Genomic DNA, 21,706 nt, shown 5'->3' on the forward strand with positions numbered 1-21,706 from the left:
TGCTCCAGCGCAGAGCGTGAAGGACTTCCTGGAGCTCACGCAGCTGTCCTTGGAGGGTCTCGATTTCACCGAGTACTGCTCCTAACACCTCATCCGCTTGCCTGGAAGAAGTGCGCCACAGAGACAGAGACCACTGTTCTGGCGGGCCGGTGCTATGCCACGGGAATGGGAGAGAGGCAACAAACCTCCCTGAGGTGACTGGGAGCATCAGGTGGCTGGACTCCCATCAGTGGCTGAGAGCTGCAGAAGCAGCTGCAGCATGGGGACTACCCCTATGCCCCTTGTCAAGCAGCAGAAAGGTGGAGCTTCCAACAGCCCAGCCCTAGCTAAGGGCCTCACGCAGGGGTTGCTCCAGGCCTCGAAGGGACCTCGACATAGAGCTGACCACCGGGGAGAAAGGCAAGGCGGAAAGGCAGACAGGGCAGTGGGGGAAGAGCTGTGGGAATTGTGTCGCGTGAAGTTTGCGTGAGACGGGACTGGAGCTCCTCTAGAGCATCATCTAGTCAAGAGGAAATCATTTTTACCTCTGCGTCTTCACGTGCACGCCAGAGAGAGGAAACTCCTCCTATAGGGACAAGGAAGGGAACATTCAGTCCAAACACTAACAGGCCTGCTGCAGAAATGAAGCTGTACGGCCTTTACAGCAACGGGAAGCAAACAGGCACAGGCACCGTGTCTCCGGGGACTCGGCTACTCCGCTATCATGCCCTGGGAAACGATCACGAGAGACTGCCAGGCAAGAGAACACAATTCACACTGGCTATTGTGTTATTCGAGAAGCATCGAGTCTTTGAGATTTCCTGGAATTCAACGGATCGATTCTTAAAAAGCCTTCTACCATTTGTCGGCCACTGACTTGACAGGGCAAGAGATGCCTATGCCACATTTGTGCATAGTCCTTGAATTTCCTCTCTTCCTAGGGAGCTGGGCCACTACCACACTGGTTATTGCTACATTTCAAAGCGTGCTTTCATTACAGTTCCTTTCCTAAGACCACCACGAAAGGCTACAATACTATGAAGTTGCTTGCTTAATTAGCTGCACACTCACACTCACACATTTTTTAGTGGTTGCTCTGTTGAACGCCTGGGCAAAGAATGAGCCACACCAAAAGACCCAAGATTTCAGAAACAACCCAGTGCTTTGCGGAAACCACACGTGCATAACAGCGGCCCATGTTCAGCTGTCTGCTATACCAGGAGCTTCATGTTAAGGCACTGGTGTTCAGTCCAAATTTACCTTCACCTGACAGACCTGGCAATGGTGGCTCGTGGACCTTGCCCTAGCCCCCGAAAGAAAGGGACTTTTAACAAAGCCGCACTTGATGCCCTTGAGCTAAGGCTGGCAGAAGCAGCCTTGATTTGAGGCACTCAGAAGGTCACCTGCTGACAGACAGGTTTAAAATAGGAGAAGATGTAGGCCCTCGATGCTGCTGTGGTCGTCCAGACACTTTCTTCATCAAGCAGCCCCACGTGGTAAACACCTGTCAGTCACAAGAAAAGCTCTCGTTACACTTTGAACTTGCTCATGCCGGAAGAGTTGTGTGCAAGCAGGGCTCCAGTCCTTCAGGCATGCCGACACCCAGCTGATGTTACGAAGCTTCGAGTGAGTCGGTGTGCCACCAAAAGACAGGCTGCAAGCGCTTTGGAGTCTGGAGACTACTTGGGAAGGGTGACAAGCCAACCCTGGGGATCTCCCGGGCTTTTTTAGCGCTTCATGAAACCTTAACCAGCTGCCTCCCTCCACAGGGCTGCCTGCTCCACTCTGAGGGTCGGGCACACATGCCATCACTGTCTCTCCTCCCTTCTTCTCGGGAAGAGATAATGATGGAAGAGGGGCCTCCGAACAGATGAAGAGTCCTACCCCGGGACATGCTCCTTTCTCCTGAAGGAAGCTTCTCCACTTCCTGGGGCGAACAGGGCAGGCTAGCCACTGCCTCTCCCCAGGCTTAGGAGACCTGGCTTCAGCTCTGGGGAAAAGCAAGGCACCCTGTTCCCGTCCCCACCCCCCTTGCTCGGAGGCCCGTGGAAGCGGGGCACCCCTCTCTCAGGGACCTCCTGCTCCTACTTGGGCTCCTCTGGCCACAGCCGTCTACGTGGACCCAGGCAGAAGGAAGCACTGCCTCTCTCGTAAAGAACCACCGTTACTTGCAGCCTCTACAGACACTCACCAAAAAGGCAGGAAAACAGAGCAAGCAGCACCAGGAGAACCGTCTTCCGAGCCTTCATTTGCCTGTGGAGGAGCACAGAGGAAAAGAAGGCTGAAGCTGGCTGGAGCTCTGCAGGTCCTAAGCACACTCCAGAGCAGCGGTAGCGACTGCAGCTCTTGCAGCTGGCATTCCTGACTTGGGAAGCGGCCTGCTCCCGCACGAGCTCCAGCCAGTGGTCGAGTTTTCACCCGCGGTGGCAATGGGGCATTTGGGAGGGCGAGGATTGGAACTGAGGAGCTAGGGATGGAGGATTAACTCCAGAACAGGAGAAGCAGTGCCAAGGAAAGCTAGGGCCATAATTCCTGCCTATGGCAGTAGAGGCAATTCTTTGGAGACGGAAGGGACATCATTCACACCTGTTTCTCCTGCCCACCATCCAATCGGTACTTGTGCCAATACAGTTCTCCCCCCACTCTCAAGAAAAGATTCTCCCTCAGCTTTACCTTGCAGTAGCGCCCACAACTTGCAGCACAAAGCGCTGAGGAAACATCACGCTCAGCAGGAGGAAATGCAAGATGAGCCCGAAAGCTCCTGAAAAACAGTCAAGATGCAAAAAGTCCAGTGAGCTCATGCAGAATTCTAGGTTAAGGTTCTACTCGTCCTCTTGGTGTCGGCAGAGGGCAGGAGGCATTCTCCTCTTTCGGGCACTTGCTCCTGCTTCTGTCAGTTGCTCTGCAGCTGCAAGCAGGACAGGGCAAGGGAAATGAATTCCCTTCAGTCCAAAAATCACTAATTAATAAGGTCATTTTTCCCTGTTAGGGCTACAGAGGGTCAGCCTCTTAGTTCACGAGCAGAGCTGCCTTTCATGGTCCCTAGGACCTTGCGGCACAGCCTAAGGCCAGGGCTTCTGGCAGCTCCTGCTCTGCCTCTGACCGCCTCGTTCACCTTCCATGAAACAATCCGCATTGCAAATGTAAATAAGCAGAGGGAGCTGTACTTAAGAATCGTGTCAGCTTCCTTTTACCTGGACGCTGAAGCTGGCGTTGGTCCTGCCCGTAGACTCCAGGGCTCTGGAGAACAGGCCCTTGGCTCGCAGGTTGCCTACGAGAAAGAAAAGGGTCTGAGGCACACAGGGCACGCGGTATCTGCTGTTGCCTTCAGCCAGCTTTACACTGAGCTCGGAGGCTGTCCTTCTGCTCTTCCCCCGTCCATCCCCCACACACACCCCCACCCCAGGCTGATTAGGTGCAAAAGGCACTTGAGGAAAAGAGAGGAGGCTTCCTAAAACTCTCCAAAGCAGCACATCCGTACCAGCGTACGTCTTGGCCTCGGTTTCTGAACATAGGTGCAGAGACGCAGCTGCCAAACACCCTGTTCGCTCAGGCGTGGCCCAAAAGCGCTCTGATCTCCTTGCCGTCACGACGGAGAGTGAGCAAGCGGCAGGGGCAGCCCGGAGCTGCCGCCCTGCTCTTGCTACCTCACACAGCGGTGATGGCTTGTGACGTCAACGGCGGTCGGTGACGTCACAGCAGAAAAGGCAGCGCCACGTTTCCAGGCCAAGCTCAACCTGACAGGAAACAGGAGTTGCTCTCCTCTTCAGCAGAGAGGCAATCCTCGGAAATCACAATGTCTCCTACCAAGTATTAAACTCTCTGAAGTCCCAGCCAGGAGGGAGCGATTTGGGAGCCACCAGCAGCCTTGTCTAGTGCCTGCTTTGACACTTTTTGACCCCCGGGGCCTTCAGAGCTAACTGAAGTGAGCAGCCACGTACACTCAGCAGTTCTCTGCCAGGGGCTCAGCTTCACGGTGGCGGCTCTTTTCTTGCAGCCTGAGGAAGGCACGGTGCCATAAGAGAAGGGCTGGGCCTGCAGCTTGGCCTCTGCTTGCTGCTCTGGGCACCGGGCTCTCGACTGCAGAGGACAGGAGACATGCTTAGAGGAGGGGAAGGGAGCATATCTGACTCTAGCTTTGTTTGCTACCTCATGGGATCTCCAGGGACTGGAATCAGCCCCCAATTTCCCTAGGGAAAACGAAGGCTTTATTTTTTTCCCGTTCTCCCCCCAAAGTAACGATTCACGGAGTCAGCAAAGAGTTTTGGTGCCACGCCAGCACAGTCTGGCAAATTAAGTTTGAGGCAAGTCAACAGTGCTGGCTGCCAGTGCCCACCTGTGCTCACTAAGTAGTGCCAACGAAAGCTAGGGCCATACTTCCTGCCTACGGCAGTAGAGGCGATTCTTCGGAGACGGAAGGGACACCATTCACACCTGTTTCTCCTGCCCACCATCCAGTCAGTACTTGTGCCAATACAGTTCTCCCCCCTCTCTCAAGAAAAAGATGCCTGTCGTGCGTCTGTCAACCTGAGAAGTGCTACTACGTGTTCCTAGATCTCCAGCAGTGATAGTCACCTCTGTCTTCCTTGCGTGAGCCCCCTGGAACACACAGCAGTGACTCATTAAACTAGCCCAGAAGGCTGTGGAAAAGGAAAGCTAACACAGCCACCCCCTACATTACACACTCTGTCAGTCACTGCGCCTTTCGAGCATGCGGCACCCCTCGACTTTTTACCCTGTCTCTCCTGCCACTGGGGACCTTCAAATGCAGATCTCGTCCAGCTAGACAGCAGGCGCTCTGCAAGGCGCCCTGCCTTCGCTGCTCGGGTGCTCTAGCCGCACCTGACGATTTGTGGGCATAATCGGGCATCTGGACTTGCTTACCTTCCAGCTTCTCCAGCGCTTCGTTGGTTACCTTCTGCACGTCCTGGGAAGGAACACACAGGAGAGCGGCTCTTAGCGGGAAAACGAACGGGCAGCCAGGCGCATCCCAGCGCCCCCAACAAGGCCAGCCAAGGTGAACTTGGCTGCTCAGCTCCTCCCTCCTCACCTGCTTGCCTAGCAAGAGCGCACCACACAGAGCAAAAACGCCCTTCGCGACGCCTTCTGCTACGCCCTGGGAAGGGCAGAGGCACCAAACCTCACACGGCTCGACGGGGAGCATAAATCCCTCCGTGGCCGGGAGTATTCTTGCTGCGTTTTGCACAGCTGACCCCAGCCGACTGAGCTGAGTAAATATTCCTGACAACACAATTAAAATGCCACAGGGCTGATATGATGACTTAAAAAAATAAACACGTAACCCCCCTCTCTAGAATAAGGGGGCTGACACTGTTCAAAGCTAGAATCTTCAAGCAGCCACCTATGGGAACTCATCATCAAAGAAATACTTGAGGGTCATGATAACCAAAAATGAAATGCCTTTCTGCGTAAAACCGGGTACTCTACCTTGCTGAATTGTATTCTCTGATTATCAAATAGGGCATTTGCATCAAGTACCTAGAGCAAAGAATTCCCATGTCTAGTATGTGAAAAGTTTAGTCAGTCATGACATAATTTGTGCTATTTATTCTTTTGACTGTTATTGATTTCCTTTAATCTGTTAAAACCAGGCTTGAAGTCATAAGTATTAAAAATGAAGACCATATATCTAAAATAGAATTTAAAGTTTCTCCAGTGACTCCTCTTTCCTCTTCTACCCCCATCAGTGAGTAACTCTTTCAACTGCCTTTCTAGAAATGCCTTTGAAGCACAATGCCTGTGTTGTTAACAACAGTAAAAATCAAGTAAGTAGCAGGCACCGGGTTCACAGAGAGACTGGACAAGAAAGCATAGTCTGTGAGGGATTAAGGTATTTTTTCAGAAGCTACTAAAAATGTTAAAATCAGTAAAGCACTTGACAAGTAGAAGCAGAGTGAGGAAGGTTGAATTATACTGTGTATGCTGAAGATATTCCTGAACCCTGTTGATGAATTACTGCTTCGTCTTACCCACTGAAGTTTTATACAAGCAACATTTGTATGATGTTCTACTGCAAATAATATAAAAAATGCGGAGCTTCAGCAACAAAAGACTAGTCAAGTGCAGCAGTGGGTTTGGAGAAAGAACAAAGAAATCTGTAATTGGCTGTAATCAATTAATTATAAAGGCCACTGCCATCGGACCAGTCAAAAAATAAATTCTATAAAAAGTTTACTTATATCTCTCAGAATAGCAATATTTTTCTCTTATGGTGGATTTGTTAGTATCAGCTTTAGAAAATCAAACAGAACTGCTGATCCTTTTGAAATTAATGCACCTGTATTTCTGTTAAAATCCAGTGAGTATTATGTTTTCCCATGGACCTTTTTCTTGCAGCAACAACTTACACTGTTGCATGATGGGTAAGTGATATGCAAATAAACCACTTCCATAAATTGCAAATTGCAGAAAATGAGTGCTGTGGTCTTGTTCTTTTTAAAATAGTGAAGCAGCCTAGCTTCAGTTTCGCAGACGTTACAGGATGATCTCTGCTACAAGAAAAACACACTTTTCAGACATTCTTTAACAAATGAAGAGAGCGTGATTTAAATGAGCAGTCATATGTAGATATAATGTGTTGTATGCTTGCACTTCTGCATTTGCAGCTCTCCAGAGACAAACAAGGTCATACACATATCTACACACAGGTACTCTTTCACTTGCATCTGCTGTAGCTTATTACACAGTAAATGTTTCTGTCTATACAACTATCGCCGAAGCTTTTCACTGTTAACAGCTCCCTGCTATGCAGCACATCAGTGCTAGAACTGAGGAGTCAGAGAGGCAAGTAGCAACATGAGCATGGATGGGATCTGTTTCTCAACAGCTACTAACAAACTATTCTTGCAAAACAGAACTTTTCTTCCAGGGCTAAATAAATGCTTCAAAATGACATTTTTTCTGATTTTTTTTTTTAATTACTGGAAAAAACCAAAGTGCATGCAGCAATGGACACATCCAAAAATGTTAGTGAAATGCTCTGTTTGCAAATGATACCAGTTCAAGAACTTCCCCCTCATGTCACTCCCACATCCACACTGCAGTTCATCCTCAGCAGTGCTGCAATAAATGTTTATGGGGCAATGCTCTACACCCCAGAGAAAACAATCTCAAATTTTAAAAACCAAAATATACTTCACAGTGAGAGATTCTGTTTAACCAGGATCAGTTCAGTGCTATGGCTAATAGCATAACTCTACAACTAGCTCTATCAGCATAACTGTGAGGGCGATGAACCGCACTAAGGGGCAGAAATTCTTTTGCCCTCCGAAGTCAGCATCTCATTCACCGTTATTTACTTTCACTGTAGTTCTTTTCAGTGTCCCCTTTCAGATTGTCTAGGAAAAGAGACATCAGGAGCAGTTCTACAGCTTCTTCAACTGGTTTAAGTCCAAGCTGCTGAGGTTGCACCTTTTCTCCCTGATTCCCTGCTTTCATATGCCTATCTTCTGCCTTGCATCAGCATTGCTAATCCAGGAGAGTGAAACAATTGTAAATAATACTACAAAAATTGTTTTCAGTCCAATTAGTTCACTGTGCAGTTGCACAAGTGGCAGAGAGAAAACAAGGGCAGGATGGGACTGCACTGGAGATCAGGAGGAAAGAAAATCCTCAGTAGCCTGTTTTTAGGTCATCTTTAAATTGTTATGCGTGCAAGAGCTCACCATCTCATCTGTGGAGGAAGCCAAACAGTCCTTAAAAAAAGCAAATATCCCTCCTAAAATATTACAGAAGCTGAATCTGGCTTGATGTCTACAGTCTATCAGACTTCTTTTGTGAATATAAAAAATAAAAATAGAAAAATTCCGTGCTCCCAAACCAAGCAGCCTGCCAGAAGAGACAATTTCATTATTTTTAAAATTTTTGAAATCATGACTAAACTTCAGATTTTGGCCTATTCAGCACTGTATGGATAATACTAAGATGGAACTGAAAGAAAATGTTTCAGTTTTATTGTGGTGGAATGTTTTGGTACTGTTCTCCTAATAGTCCCATTCTTAACGGACGAATGTCTTTGGAAGAGTGCTGCACTTTCATACGGTCACATACCCCTAAAGAGACAGAATTTTTATATTCTGAAACAAGAAAGCTTTTCGTGGCTTCAGGAAGCGAGGAGTCATAACTTCAGTAAAACTTTTCTCTCTGAAGTCACCTCTGTTTGTTGTGCTCGAGAACCAGCAGATCGACTTGGATGGGAGTAAGCTTAGTGCAGTGTAAGTAGGGACATTGAAGCAGTGTCTTTTTACATGTTTTTTCTGGTCTACTATTTCAGCATAGCTTTTCTTGCCTGCTGTCTTTCAGGAGTTGGCAAAGTACAGCCCAGCTCACCTGAACTCCCAGAAAAAGTGCTGTCCTTCTACAGACATCTCAGAAGTTAAGCTCGCCTTTTGTAAAACTTCAAGCCTTGTGAGCTTTCCACGAGAAAAGTTTGCCCTTTGTCCAGTAAATGCAGCCTGTAAGCCATGAGTTTTGCAACAGTTCCATAATATTCCTATTACAGAGAAATATTCCTGTTAAATTATAGAGATCTAGACAAAGTAATTAAACATCTGTATACATTTCCTTGCCTTAGCTTCTTCAGTATTGCTTATTGTTCTTTTGGCTTAGATCATAGACCTCCAAGGCCTCCAGGATTCTCCTTTTCTTGTTCATGACTTCTCTTTTAAATCCTGAAGTCTGTCTTTCTCCTATCTGCTGTTTTCAGGCTTCCATCCTTCCATCCCATTTACATCTAAGATGGCTAGTAATCCCATCCTTATTTTCCTTTCTGATCTTTTCTTTGGTCTCCCTGATGTCTTTTCACAATTTAGACATGAAAAAACAGATGCATGTCAGCTATCTGTTTGTCCATGATAGTCTGTTCGAACAAATAATCATTAAAGTTTTTTGCCCTTCACTGAGGGCAAAATTGTCTCCTGTTGGCTTTTAGCTATGTATTAAGGCAAAAGACATCAGCCAGCAACTGAGCCACAGAATCAAAATGATGCTCTTAATAAAATGTATATCTACATAGGTGGGTGGAGAGAAGAGGAAGCAGGATTAATATCAAAGAGAGTTAATAAATTGTACACAACTTACCAAATCGTGACAGTATCAATTTTATGTTCAGCTATGTTGAAGGGAAAATAAACAACGAATTCACACTATATTATTTATTTATTATGTAGGTTGGTTTTCCCTTCCCAGATTTCCTGTCATTAGTTTTCCTCCCCAAATGCAGAACCTTTTTACCTTTCCTGATTTGTCAGGAGATCATAAGTAATCTTTTTTTCTCCTGCTGAGTCCCTCTAATTACATGAACTTACTGAGCAGAGACAGCAGGAAAAAAAAAGCAAGGCGTTGAATAAAACTAGTTAAAATGCAATGGAAGGGATGTTCTCAAAACTCAAAATGATCCCTAAGCTTATTTACTACATCTCTTTGTTGTCAAATATCTTTCTAATGCTATAAATATGTTTGGTTACCAAGCTGCTTTTACAACACAGTTAATTTGTGCATGTTTTGCATCAGTAATATTGTATCCAGTCTTTTCAAAAGTTTTCCTAATCTCACATCATCTTTTTGGACTATGTCACAGTTGGAATCCATTTCACTTGCTGCCACTTTGGAAACTGTTTTGCTGTGGAATTTATTTCCCTCAAAAAGCTTGCAAAATCAGGCCACTCTCAGTTGCCATTCAGTGCATTTGTCATAAAACCATTGCTACAGCAGGCTCCTTCGCCAGCCTTCTCAGTTGGTGTTAGAGATGCTAACAACTGAATATGCATTGGAACTAATCTCTGTTTTCACCCTTAAAAGGGATTGCATATTTTCCTTGAGCCTTCATACTCCGATTTTCACATATATTCTCCATTTTCCACAGCAAGGCCCTAGTTATCTTCACAGACACCCTTTTTACTTATTTCATAGATCTTCAAGGATTAGACCTGGAAGAGGCGTCCCTTATGATAGCAGAGACCCAAAATATCTGTGCTTCCTGGCACACGATGGGAACCTTGGGCTAGCCCCCAGGAAGGCATCAGGATCTGTCCCACACTTATTACGCCTGGCTTCATCGTCGACCTTGTTCTAGCCACTTCTTGACCTCAAATTCAGTATTATTTTAGCACACTATTTAGCTACCTTGTAGGATGAACCGGACTTCAGGCTAAAGTAGGAGATATATCCTCCTTGGTGCCAGCTTTTTCAATATATGGGTAATGATACAGGTTGGAGCTTTATTATCTGTTCCAGAGGACCCCATCTACAGCAGAGATCCACTTTGAATGTAATAGGTTTCATAAGAGCTCAAGAGGATTTCTTTATATAGCTTGTGTTAACTTGCTCTTTGTGAAGCACTGCTCTTCTGAGTAGCCCTGTTAATTTTAATGCTAACTCTCTCTCATCATCAACTATCTGTATGTTTAGCTGGATCTTTAAGGACTTAACTCATAATCAAAATATTTAACATGTAATGTTGGAGAGTTAATGTTGCTGTAGAAACCTTTATTATTACTTTCATATAGTTACTTTTAATTAATTATGACAGACTGAGAAAAAGGTGACAAAGATTCTACGGTGTGCTTCAAACAGTGCTCTACACAGCACTTCAACATATAATGTTAATGACAGGGTTATGGGTATTCACTAAAAGCAACAAATGACCTTACTTGACACTTCAACATGTACTGTAAGCTACGTTTCCAAGAGTGCTTGAGGAATGCAAAGCAATACGTAATTTGACCAGCATGTTCACACCATTAGTTCTGCCAATGTAAAGATTAAAGAGACATGTCTCCTTCCACTGTGTCTGAAAGGAAAAGTAACTTATGTGACTCCAAGCATTCTCCTCAGAAAAGGACTTCTCCTTGAGAACAAATATTTTGTCAATATTGCTGATGTTAACAAGCAATGGCATAGCTCATATCTCAGAAAGGAATTTTGTTCATCCGGATCCTTATTCAAAGAACTTAGAAGTAAAACTTCCTCAATTTCCATACAGCTATAATCTAGCTACAGAAAATACAAGATCCTGGAGCCAATAAATGACCCGTCCAAGTGATCTAATCTGGCAATATGATTCCAGTGGGTGGAGATAAGGCCGCTGAGGACATCTGGTTTCTCCTTTACCTTATATTTCCTAATATTGACACATGGTTTATTTTTCATAATGTTTTCCGGACCTTCCCTGCACTGATACAGTTTTAAGAAAGCGTGACAACTGTAGCCAAGAAGCAGTAGTAAAAACAGGGCTTGGTGAAGCAGCTTTCCCACTGATGGCTGAGCTTCTCGATGAAAATCAAACAACTAAATATGACAGTATGAGATTCATTTTCTTTGAAATAGCTTCTTTTTCTTCTCTGTACCTTGCTGGCAAGCTCTCTAATTTGTTGCAGACTTGCAAGTGTCTGTTGAAGACAAAATGGTGTCATGAGCCTATTTACGTTTCTCGCTAGTATATGCTTTCTTCCTGTTTATATTCTGCTTTCTTCCCATGAGTTTTAATAACTGCATTATACTCCAGAATTATCTGAAACCATGTGCTGTGGTAGAATAGCTGTTTTGCTGTAAAAACCTAGCTTTAAGCCCAGATTTTGCTGTATGTCTACAAATGAAGTAATAAATGCCAGTACATTTCAGAGACTGAAAGAGTGATCAGCCAGGGACATGATGTAACTGGGTAGAGGGTCTTCGTTGTTTCACCTAAGGGAAAGTATATAAATCGACATTTAAGTAATTGGAAACTTCAACAGAAACACTTTCTTTCGAGCATTTCCAGACATGAGTAAAAATGTTTTTCTGACTTCTCCCTTTCTGGTTTAAAGGTACAGCTTGATTTAGTATGCTGAATCAGCTAAATACTGCAATTTATTAAGATTATTAAATCACAGCAATGAGCACTCCTACCTCTAAAGGCAAGAGTTTGTGACAAAAATATTTAAAGACTTCTAATGTTCATGGTTATTAGTTTACTAAAAATAATCTTTTCAGAGACTAAAGCTAATTTTATTTCCTCCTGTTTAGGCAACTTCAGAAAAAGTCACCTGAAAATTGATTTCTATTTCAACCAAGAAAATTCTCTCGCTGTTTATTTTGTTCTGATAGTCCTGACCAGCTTTCAGAAACTTTGATTTCAGTTGAAATTGCCTACCAATAGGTCTATTGCTGTCCTCTCTGTACTTCATTCTTCTAATCTGACTTGTGCCTGCAAAACTGGCTTGATATTGCTATTTCCTAATATATGATGACTCACCTCTTGGGATTTTTCATTCACACTTTTTCTTCTTCCTTTTGATAGTCATTACTGGGAATTTGAAGACTGCTAGCAATATAGCTCATACTGTACAAGCAATTATATGCTAAAAAAAAAAGTGTTTCTCCCTTCTTCCAAGATGCAAAGACACAACCTAATGAAGGACATGCTTGATATATCCCATGGCTTTTGCGATTTTTAGTAACTTGGAAAAGAAGGAACAGTGAATCATGTAGAACCTTTGTTTTATTCCTTTAACATAAAATCTAATGTGTTATCTTATTCAGGGACCCATGGATGCTTGAATCTTCATAAAGTAATAAAACTATGCCCTTTATAAACTCATATATCAATTAAATTTGCCATTTGGAATAACTATTTTGATTTGCTTATGGCAGGCCTGATCAGGGAATAAGACTCTGTGACAGTGAGACTATGGATTTAAATATAAAAATACAAATGATGGTCATGAATGCCAATGTGATCATGTCCCAAAATATCTCTGTTTCAACTAATGAGGATCTGGGGCTGCCCCTGAGAAGTGCTTAGCACATAATGGTTTTAATCGGTGTTTCAAATTAACTTCAGTATTAGATCTTAGCACTTAGCTTGCCTTTAAGTTTTTTAAAAAAAATTAATGGATGCCTCTTTGGGTAAGTTTTTTTTTACACTACATGTTTTTAGTAAGGTTATAACCTTTCACTATACAGTCAGTTTATGACCATATGCAAGCAGTTAAATGGTTTACAACAAAGCAGTTTCGTTAAATCTCAGTTAGTAATAATATCAACTGAAGTCCTGATCTATCAAAATATTTAAATATTGGCAGTACTCTAAGCGTGCAGTTACTTCTTTTGATGTTGAAAATATTGTGCATGAGCTTAATGCTGGATTGAGGCTGTATAGGGTTTCATCTCTGCTGGTTGTCTAGACTCTGTTACAGCTGTCTTCCTGTAAAGTGTTTGGCACACCGCGTGTCTGTGCTACAAGTGGAAACCAGTCCTCTTCCTGCCCTATCCTCAGTAATCCCCCCAAACTCTATAGTGTTAGAAAAGGCCAAGGCTTAGAGAACAAGAAAATTAGGATAATTAATTCCTTGGTAATCAGGTCTGGAGAGCTTCCTAACTTTCGTATGCCTAAACGCCTCTGTGAAATTAGGTCTCAATGATTTGCTGAATGGCTTTAAAGAAAACAAAACAGAATTCACTCCTCCACTTCAACCTAGATTTAAGCCTGGCATTCAAAATAGTACATTTGGTATTCTAGAAACCTAACTAACAGTTACTTTTGCACTTCAAAAATGTGTTACGGAATACAAAAGTAGGGTTTTTTTTTGAAAGATTGCAGTGCATTAGGAAGGAAGGCTTCAAGGTTTGGCAAGATACTCACGTTTTTTTGTATCAGTGCAAATAGCAATAGTCCAGTATATGTTACCCTAAAATGAATACGTAGCTTCATTTGCTTTATTCTAAGGTGTCAGTCAAGGCTGACAGGGAATTACAACTTCACCTGAATCTCCTCTGAGAGAGATGAAGTAATGTTTATTGTGGTCCTTGTGAATACATTGTAATAAGGCATTGAATAGTACTAGACAAGCACATACACACACATTACTGCATATATTTAAGCACAAGTAATGTTTATGTTGCTACAACAGTCAGGAATGACCTAACGGGGCCACATTTGGATACAGATTACATTTATAGTAATGTTTAGGCTGTTATCCAAGTCAGAGCCAGAGATTCTCATTCCAAAAGTTTTCCTTCTAGATTTTTTCTCCATACACTGTAAACCATTTTTAATATCAGTTACATTAAAACTGGAACCAGGAAAGAAGTTCCTTCTAAGTTTGGGTTCAATCCACAGCATTTAGGCAGGTTTCAGTCCAAAAACCCCATGTGTCTGTGGTCTTCCTCTTCTCTCTTAAAAAAATAATATTCCATTGTATGAAAAGTGTAGGATTCTTGCCCAGTGAGAACTTTTTTTTTCCTTTTGTTCAAGCTGAGAGAATACCTGGAAACTTAGCTTTTGGTTTATCAAGTACAACATTTTTCTCCCTCTGCTAGTTATCTGTCAATTTAAAGTTCATATAGTAAACTAATGATAATATCAAATGTAGAGCCATTAAGATTGCCTGGCTTATATCAGTGTAATTTAATTCAATAAAAGGCATAAACTACCTTAAGTATTTATAGCTTGGACTTATGCTTGTTTTACAATATCAGTTTTAGACTGACTCTTGTTAGAATACTTAAGCTTTCTAATATGGGCAAAGCCTGCTATAGGGAGCAGTCTGAGGATCCTCTTTAATACAGTATGTATGTGGTGAGATTTAGTTCATAAAGTGTATCTCAGTTGGAAAGAATTACCTTTCCCATGATTCAGATTTGTGATCTCTACTGTCTTGCATCAATATTCCAAGAAAAAAACATTTTGAAATATCTGATGTGTTTTAGACTACTAACTGCTGAGTGTTTTCCTCTGGGGGTTTCCGTTCCATTTTTCTCCCTACCCAGCAAATGCTACCTGACACTCAACTGCTGTGATGAGATCCAGGTTAATTAAATAAATTTACACAGCCCATTTTACTGAGAGTTCTCCCTGCTGAGTTGGGGGTTTTCTCTAATGTTTATATAGTGGTCCCTGAATCATCCTGACTTTTAGAGTACAATGTAATGCCTTACAGAGGAAATTCTCAGACTAAAATCACTGGAAAAATCAATGGACAGTAAAGCCCTCTAAATGTGTCTGAGGAATGAAAGATTCAAGAAAAAAACTACAGGTATTATCATATTGTGTAAATGTTCTATATTCCTAGTAGGCCTCTGAAAAAAGTACAAGTTTTTTCAGAGGCCTACTAGGAATATAGAACATTTATCCAGTATGATAATTCATAACCAAGGCCAGTACTTGAGAGGCCAGTTTCTAAAAGAGGTTGCAAGAACCTCTCATCAAGAAAAAGATTTTTTCCTAATCCCATTTAGCTATTTGTTGGTTTATAAAACTTGGTCCTCTGTGCGTATGCTAATTACCCACATAAATGCCACATCAGTTTATATTGTGGCAACAATTTGCACAGGTTACCAATGCATGAAGTAAAATGTGTTTTGTTTCATTAGTTTTATTGCCTTTCACCACTATTAAAACTCACCTTTTGTCTCAATATGACATAAGGATAAGTTAAAATTTCCCAATTTAATTTCCACTGTGCTATTATTTTGCATCCCTCTCTCATAATTCCATCTACTCATCTCCTCTTTTCTCTAAACAGGCCAATCTTTTTTCACTTTCCCATGATGTGAAAGCTTGCTGTGTTATCTTATTGTTTCCATTGGTCATCCATGTATCCTTTATTTTTCCCACCTATGTTTTTTTTCTATTGAATCACCAGAGACGAATTCCAAGTTCCTATTAAGGAGTTGCCAAAGATTTGTAGTTTGCCATCAAACATGTTCAATTACTTTCTTTATAGATCCTAATGATTCATTTACATTTTTAATTCCTTGTTGTCCATGGAGTAGACACTTTGAGTTATTTACAGTGTTGCTTAGGTTTCCTATTTCATTACATGCATTTTTTCAGTTAAACAGTATACATACGATTCCTTTTGGTTTCCACTGGCTTGTCCTGTCCATACCGTATTTCATAGGCCATTCACAGGGCAATAATTAAACACTGTCACTGTGAAAACATCATTGGGGTTTTTATATGATTTTAACTTTAGACAGGGCTGTACTCTGAAAATTCTTGTGATATCAGGCACAAGATCCCCTTCTTGTTTGTTTGCTCAGTCTTGCTCAGACTGTGATGCCAGTGGACTGCTCACTTGATATGCCTGAGCCTCAGTAAGGACGCTTACTCTAGGTCTGTCTTCCTCACTCACTGATCTGAAAACCTAGTGTGGCAAAAACAAGTGAGGTAAAGTAATTAACTCACCTTATTGAGTAGGAGCAGGGAGGAATTTTAAGTCCAACCAGTAAATTAACCACCAAAGTCAATATGAGTGAAACCTAGCCAGAGGAACAGACCTGAGTCCTCAGACTTTCAGAAAAATAGCCAGATCAGGAAAGGGACAGCATTTCTTGTCACATTTTGTCTGTCTTAGAAATGACATTGAGAAGCCCTGACCATTTGATCTTAATGAGGTATAACAGCTACCTTATACTCTAGATCAAAGTAAGACAAACATTATGAACAAATCTGAAGTATGGCTTTTTTCTGGCAGACATTAGACATTCTTCTGTAAGGGAGAAATATAAACAAAACACAATTTGCATTTCACTCCTCCTGCCATAACAGACCTTTTTACAGAAGCAGAGATACAGAGCCAGAGAACACGTGGCAGAAGATGACACACTGGATAATTTATCATCATGAACACATTGGGAAAGCCACATATTTACAATTACTTCTGTTAGTCAATAAATCTTTTGCTAACTGCTCCTTGTGGATGGAATTTACATGCACTGCTCTGATTTGCACTGAAACTTAATAATTAGGTCTTGGCCCAGGGAACTGTTGCACCAGGGATGGGAAGTACATAGCCCATCACCTTGTTTGCCCAATAGATGGTGGAACTTGAGATCTTCTGCCTCCCTCATGTGTGTCCCATATAACAGACACATACAAATCCTCTCTGACAGGGAGAATTGCATGTTGAATGAAAGTGAAGCTTTTACACACACATACTATTACCATACAAACGTTGGACATAATGGCTAAATTGGTCAACCTGGTTTTCTGCAGGAACATCTTCCCTCTCCGGATTCTATTCACTTCAGGACTAGGGCTTAAATTGCCATTCAGCTTTTAATGGCAAGAGTCCATGTTTTTCTGACATTATTCTTTTTATTACAATCAGCTGTTATGTACTTTATTTTTCTAAAGTCACTCTGTTCAAAGATAGAGAAATCAATCTGCAATCTAAGAAATCCCTCTTTAAAACAATCGTATAGGTGTGGCCTCCTTATCCTTATTCTTACCTTACTTATCCTTATCTTACTAGTGAGTAAGGTGCCCGCAAGTTCTTTACACTCTACACCTTTCACCATCTCCCATATAGGTATAATTTGCATTTTTCTGTTGCAGTATTTCCTTCCCAATTCTCTTTGGCTTCTTAAAAGTAAAGACTCATCTTTCACTGTTTTCATTTTATTCTCTGAAGGTTATGTAACACTTACCACCTAGATCTTATCCAAGTTTAAGTACTATTTTTCCTCTTGCTTTTTATCTAAAACCATCATCAGTACCCTTTTATATAAAAAAGTGAAACATGAAAAGTTGTACTTCAAAGGAAACCACAAAATACTGGTGAATTAACAACTTAGCAGAAAGCTATCAACTAATCCTAATAAAAATCTGAACTATAGTATAAAAATGTAGTCACCCATAACAGATAGAAGAGGAAGGTAAAAATCAAGCCATTGTGGGGTGTCATACTATGTCACCCACTTATAGAAAATACTGTCATTCTTTGACTTCAGTGGAACTTAACCCCCTGCTCAAGTGAAGCACGTGATCAGTCATCATAGGTCTTACTTTACATAGGAGCTGTTTTGCTTCTCTGGTCACTGGCATGCAGAGCTCCCACTGTGATACTTGGTAGTGGTTTAACAGCAGATAGTGACACTGTACTGCGTGAAACGTCAAGGGAAATTGTACAAATTGGACATCATCACTAATGTTTTAATTTGGTCACATAGCTGGATTTATCATCGCTGTTTTTATGTAGTCTCCTTTGTTAACTATTATGAGCTGAAGTACCTAGAATCATGGCTTTATTACTTCTGCAAAAAAACAGAGGTTTGGAAGTTCAGTGCCCCTTAAAACCCGAAGTGGGACAATTATTTGCTTTTGTGGCACATAAGTGCCACATAGTGAACTACCTCCTGTAAAAGTTATACTAGCCTCTGAGAGTTGCCATTCACAGCACAAAGAGTTTATCTGAGAAGACAGAAGGCCTGTTTAACTGCTACTAGCTGTAGCCAGCAGCAGTAAATCTATTAGAAAAAACACAAGTGCACAAAAGGGACAAATTAAAAAGACCAGTCAAGGTTAGCAGTGGGGTGGAATATAGAAAGTTAGTTTAACTAACGGTAATAATTTCTGTTAACCCACTACCTTCGGACCAGCCAGTTCAACTGTCTCTTCAGCTTATATATAAATCTCTCAAATCACTGTTCCACCCTAATTAGGATGATTTATTTTACTGATACAAGCAAAGAAAGTGATTTTTGTATGCTGTACACTTCGTATCACAAACACCAGTAAGCAAGCACCCTATCATCTCTCTGCAGTTCTTTGGAAATTCAGAAGACAGAATGAGTTCTTGGACTGCAACAAATTTGCATGATGGGAAATATAAGCAAATGACTGAATTGTAGACTCTCCTTTCTGTGTTATTAAAAGTTGTTTTAGTTGATGGAATACTGAGGAAGAGGTTTCTTTAGTTACTGAATTAAAAAAATATATATTGGGAGTTTTGATATCGATGCAGAAATGAGAGTTTTGTGGGGCTTGTTACACTTTTTGATCTCTTCCGGCTATAATTAAGGGGGGAAAAAAAGCCTGTTGATAAAATGCAGCAGATGGCAGTAATGTACAAAGGAAACATGATCCTTTGCTTATCTCAGGATTACTCTAAGCATACAGACTCTACCATTCCTCACACTGACTGGCTGGCCTAGAGCTGCTAAATGTCTCCATTTTACTTGTCTGGATTTCAACTTGCTTTAGTATATTTGTCAGCGAGTGTCTTAAATCAAGAAACAGACAGAAAGATTCAAAGCTGAATGCCTTTACAAGTTCAAAAGAACATCACTGAGAAGCTGTCATCATAAATAAATAGAAATATAAAGAGCTGCTGATATTTAGACACACCTACTCAGAATCCAAATGTCATCTTGACTTCATCTTAGATGTATTTTAAAAGCACCTGTTCCAGTGATTAAAAGGGTGAATCAGATAAATCCAATGTTATGGCTTTTAAACAGCAATATTTCATGGATTCATACCTCTATGAAAAAGATAGCACACTACAACTACCACGGATACTATAGGGTGTAGAATTTCACCATATATTTCTTGCAAAAAGTATAACAACTTCCAGCTAAAATAGGGCATGCCTTATTGAAAAACATTCTGTATAATTTAGGTGTTTCATGAGATGACAATATAATTTTTAGCATCCCCTGAACACTTGGCTAAAAATGAAAAAATCATATTGTTTTATACTGCTCAGAACAGCTTTTAAAGGCAAGCCTCCCAAGTCCTTTCTCTCCTCGGTTCCAGGATGCCTGGACCCACTCTCTTTTCTATCAAATTAGTAACTCTGGGCTCTAATTCACAGGCTATTGGTTTGTGGCTGGGGCCAGCTTTGTGTTATAGCCACATTTGGTGGAAAGCATGAGAGTGGCCTTGAAATTAGGAGTTGGGAAGGAGGCGGCTTAATTGTATACTTTGGGTTTCTGCGCTCTTTGGCACCTTGATTTTATGAATGTTAAGGATGAACACAAACTGTTGGGAGGTGGCAAAACGAACCCCCTCCGTACCCTTTAAGCACAACTTTCAGCTCCAGCCCAGGTTCACGCCCTGAGCGTTGGCTCAGGGCAGCAGAAGGCAGCAGCTAACGGAGGGTACTGAAGCTCCCTTTTTTCTCTCCAGGGAATATCCCCTTGATTTTAAACATGAGAGCAAGAAATGTGCTTTAAAAGAAGAGACAGATGAGAGTTCACTGTTAGTCACAGTGCTCATTAAAAAAAAGCCACATAAAGGAGTTCATCTTTTCCTCTCTCCACCTCCTCAACTTTCCTCTGGCCCAGCTCCAGGGTTTGTTTAGACTTTTCTGCCTCTCAGGAACATCATCAGTGATCAGTATTTGGGTAGAGCTCTTTAATACTGAGGACAATATTGGATACTGTCTTTCTTGACAAGTACTTTTTAAAGAGGCAGTAAAAATTTCCTTCACCTTTATTGTTGACCCAGAAAATAAATGAATAGCCTAACATTCACTTTTTAACAGAGAAGAAGTTTTGCCTATTTTTTTTCTTTAAATGGCACCTAGATTTTTTTTCACAAAAACACTGCCACAGCCAAGCCCATTCCAAAAATAAAATAATACTATGAGGTTATTATAATAGTATAATAACAATCATCTACTGAAAGCCAGCTTTGATAAAGTGAAGTTAATCTAGTACGAATATTGTAGAATTTGTGCCAGCAAATGGTAACTGTTACACTTCCTAAATGAACCAAGCAGAGTTTAGTGTCTTTTTCAGCCTGGAAATGTGAACACAGAAAACTTGGTATCTTTTCTACCTGTTTGGCGTTAGTTCAGACCACTGACAGATACATCTCCATTATGGAGGATGGTGTTTTCCATTCCATAATGGAGAAGTTCTTAAAATAATTCTTGTTTTACATAGATCTGCCTAACCGGCGTTCCTGTCCAGGAAAAACAATTTCTGGAATAAACTAGTCAATGACAATGAAGGGAATGATTTTGTGATTTTAATAATAGCTTGCAGGCCAGCCTATTTTCATTGGAGCTAATTATTCCATATGCCATCTTTTATTCTTGTGGGGGTTTTGCTTAAGAAGTATGCTGTAATGTTATGCCCACCCAGAGAGAAAACCAAACTCTAGCTTCTATCCATAATGTGATGGATGTAAAGGAATATTACTAGCTGTAAAAAAATAATTGAAATTATGTAAAAACCTTCTTGTTCTGAGCTGTATTCAGTAGTACCTTACTGGGCATGAATATCTAAGCATTTAAGTAAAACCATCTACAAGTTTCTCAGTAATTAAGACAGCAGCTCTTTAACCTTTCAAAGGAAGATGTTACTCCATTATATGTATCAGACAAACAGAAGATATGAAGATTACTACACATAATGTTAATTATCTTGGATATGTTCTTAACATGAAATTTAATCTTCCCATTCTGCCCAGCCAATGAGGCATATAGAATATCATCTGTTACTGCCTGCTGAATGTTTAGATACACGTGTTAGGAGGAAATGTTTGTTCTTCCTATATTTTGTGGATTTTAGTTTCAAGCTACGCCTGACACTTTACATTAGTGTCTTTTTATGGCCTATTTTTTATTTTTGTGAGGAATATAATGCGCTGCTTTCTAAAAAAACCCCCAAACAATTACAGTCAAAGAAGTATCTGAGTCAAATTCAGAATCTAAATACCCTCAGTTTTTGACTAACTGAATTCTAAATTTAGGTCTTCCTCTGAATATGGTAAAACAGAAGTGATCTGCCACTGATAAGCCATATTTGCAGAGTCAATCCTTTGGGTTATTTTTCTGTGTGCAAGAACTAAGGCACTGCTCAATTTCCTCTGCAGATGAATGCAGGCATTGGAGAAGGATAATTACAAGAAATAGTGACTTGAAAAGGAAGAAGATATTCTCTTAAAATTAGCAAAAAGGCAAAACGAAGACACGAAGGCCTGAGAAAGGAG

Source organism: Apteryx mantelli, chromosome 2 (genome assembly GCF_036417845.1).
Source record: "Apteryx mantelli isolate bAptMan1 chromosome 2, bAptMan1.hap1, whole genome shotgun sequence".
In the NCBI taxonomy this organism is placed as follows: Eukaryota; Metazoa; Chordata; class Aves; order Apterygiformes; family Apterygidae; genus Apteryx; species Apteryx mantelli.